We start from the raw sequence: 2,527 nt of genomic DNA, 5'->3' as shown, positions 1-2,527 counted from the left end.
AGCTAAAATTAGCTAAGGACAGACAGGTGGACCAATCCACCCCGGCATCCTGCCCTCCTGGCCAGAGCCTGGCCCCTTCACCCCAGGGAGGTGGAGACTGACTTTTATAGTAAAGGCGAGATGGAGGTGTGAGTTTTGAGCCTGGGGCAGCAGGAGGTGCCCGAGAGCTGGTGACTTCACTGAAGTGTGGCTGACCACATGTTTAGAGGGCTGCTGCTGGGGAATGAGCTGTCCCTGTAGGGGATGGAGGGACACGAGTGGGGGTGGATGAACAGAAAAGAGAAGTTCCCCTGAGCTGTGCCCAAGGGACCCATGAGAGGTTACTGGGGCGTGTGAAGAGGGTGTGTGGGTGGATAGGGAGGCTGGCCCTGGCTCTGGCTGGAAGGTCCAGGTGACAAGCTGTGGTGGCCTGGGTGGGTGGGCAGCTGCAGGTGACCTGTGGGTGTTTCAGGAATGGCACAGCAGGGTGGGTGGGCTGGCACTGCTTGGTACTGGCGGCTCCACCGAGGAGAACTTGGATTGGGTGGGGTGTCTGGGGAGGAGGCTAAGAAGTGAGCTGCAACAATATGGGGGGACCAGGAGATACGGAGGGTCGTCCCTCTCAGAATGGCCTACTGAGGGGTGGCTCCTTTCCAAATGCGGCCCTCTTCTCTCCTGTTTGCCACCCCCTACTCCCCACTCTAGAACCGGAAAGCAGAATGTCTGGTCTGGTCCCTCCCACCCCACACCAGGCCCGGCTCCTGCACCGTTGCCATGGAGATGGGAAGCAGTGGAGGGTACTGCTGACTTTGGGGGAGTGGGGATGGGCTGGGGGGGAGGGATGGTTGGGGAAGGAAAGACGAAATGTTTAAGGAAGAGAGTTCCAAGAACTGTAGGCGAGCAGGCGTCTAACCACGGGCTGAGGAACCCTCCCCCTCGCGGGGACGGAGCTCTGAAGCACCCTATCCCAGGTACCCGGCCTTGTGGCTCAACCCGCTGGGCTCAGGAGGAGACCCGGGCCTCCCCCTCAGTCTGCTGAGCGCCCTACACCACATCCCGCCTGGCAGTGTGACCTCAGCCACTCCCCCTCGGCTGACCCTGGCTGACATCCATCCCCTCTGCAGCCCCAGCTCTGCAGGAATGGGGGTGGCAGGTGGGATAAAAGGTCAGCAAAGGCCAGGTCCCCCATAGCGCGGGCTCCACTGCCCCAACACCCAGGACAGTTCGGGGCCCCTCCCCCTCCGGCCTCGAGGGAGGGAGCGGGCACACTCCGCCGGGGCGGCATGAATCAAAAGCTCGGCGGCTAAGAATAGCTGGCACGCAGCTGGTACCGAGACGGGCTGAGGAATCGGCGAGGGGGGGGGTGGCGAAGGGGAGAGAGGGGGTGCCCTGAGAGGCTGCGGGGGGACAGGGGACGGCTGGCGTGGCTAACAGCCGGGCCCGGGGAGAATGAATGGAGGTGGAGGAAGGCGGGAGCAGGGAGGTTGGTGAAAGAATAGCCCCGGGTCGGGAGAGGGAGCTGGGACTGGGGGCGGGAGCAGAGGGGGCGCGCCGGCCTGCGGAGAAGGAACCTGAGGCGCGATGGGCACGCGAGGCGTGGGTGGGAAGGAACTACAGACGCCTGGAAGGGGCGCCGGGTCCAGGCGTCGTAGGAGGCTCTGGCCCAGACCCTGGGTTGGAGTGATTGGGGACCAGGGTGACCTAGGGGAGGGGCCCAGGTGTGCTGGGGTGGGCGAGGCGGGGGAGTGGCCGAGCCGGGTTGGGAGGCGGGGACCAGGACCCAGTCCTGGCCCCGGAGAGCCTCGGAGACCAGTTCGACTTAGGGGGCGAAGCACGTGGGGGATGGTGCACACCCTCCTAGCAAGGATACGATCTGGGACGGGGCACTCGGGACCCGGTCGCAACCCAATTTGATGTCACCCGTAGGGGCCACGCTACCTTCCACACCCTCACCCCCATACACACACCCTAAATGTACACCCAGGCCGGAGCCGGCGCCAGGCCAAGGACATCCCGGGCGCCTCCGCCCTCTCCCGCAACCCCAGTTCACACAACTGTACCCTACCCCAGAACCTCCCTGTAGTGCCCCGTGCCCTTACCTGCCTGGCGGGGCTGCTGAGTCCCGGTCGGCGGCGCCCGCGGCCCCTCCCCCCTCCCCCCACCCCCCACCCCCCCGAATACGGGGGACCCTCAGGCCATGCCCCACCGCCCCAGAGGGCGAGCGGGCCGGGGAGGGGGCGGGCGAGGGCCGGGGGGAGGGCGGGGGGGCCGCGGACCTCACCCCCCCCGCGGGCCGGGCCCGGCCATCCGCAGCGCTCCCCCCTTTCTGCCGCGCCCGCGCGCCCCTCCTTGCCCGCCCCGGGGCTGGGGTCTGGCCGGGCTGCGGGCGCCGCGGCTCCCTCCGGCTCTGCCTCCTCCTCCTCCTCTGCCAGGGGCCGCCGCGCCGCCGCCTGCTCCTGCTAGGCGCCTCCACTGCCACCCGGCTCGCTCTCTCGCACTTGCTGTCTCTCCCTCACCCGGTCTCTCTCTCTCTCTCTCTCTCTCTCTC

General features: G+C 67.1%; 1 protein-coding gene across 4 annotated transcripts in view; it reads right to left on the bottom strand.

Annotated features, from left to right (window-relative positions):
• Nucleotides 1-2,521, bottom strand: part of Shank1 (SH3 and multiple ankyrin repeat domains 1) — a 48,123-nt gene extending 45,602 nt beyond the window's left edge. For all 4 annotated transcript variants that reach the window (XM_031386372.1, XM_031386373.1, XM_031386374.1 and 1 more), the window contains exon 1: nucleotides 2,079-2,521. The gene's annotated coding sequence lies outside the window, so the exon portion shown is untranslated. The remainder of the gene's footprint in view (nucleotides 1-2,078) is intronic.
• Between the last annotated feature and the right edge of the window lie 6 nt (nucleotides 2,522-2,527).

The sequence above is a fragment of the Mastomys coucha genome, unplaced genomic scaffold (assembly GCF_008632895.1).
Source record: "Mastomys coucha isolate ucsf_1 unplaced genomic scaffold, UCSF_Mcou_1 pScaffold21, whole genome shotgun sequence".
NCBI lineage: Eukaryota > Metazoa > Chordata > Mammalia > Rodentia > Muridae > Mastomys > Mastomys coucha.
Note: the sequence above shows the minus strand (reverse complement) of the source record. Positions and strands in the feature narration are given on the sequence as shown.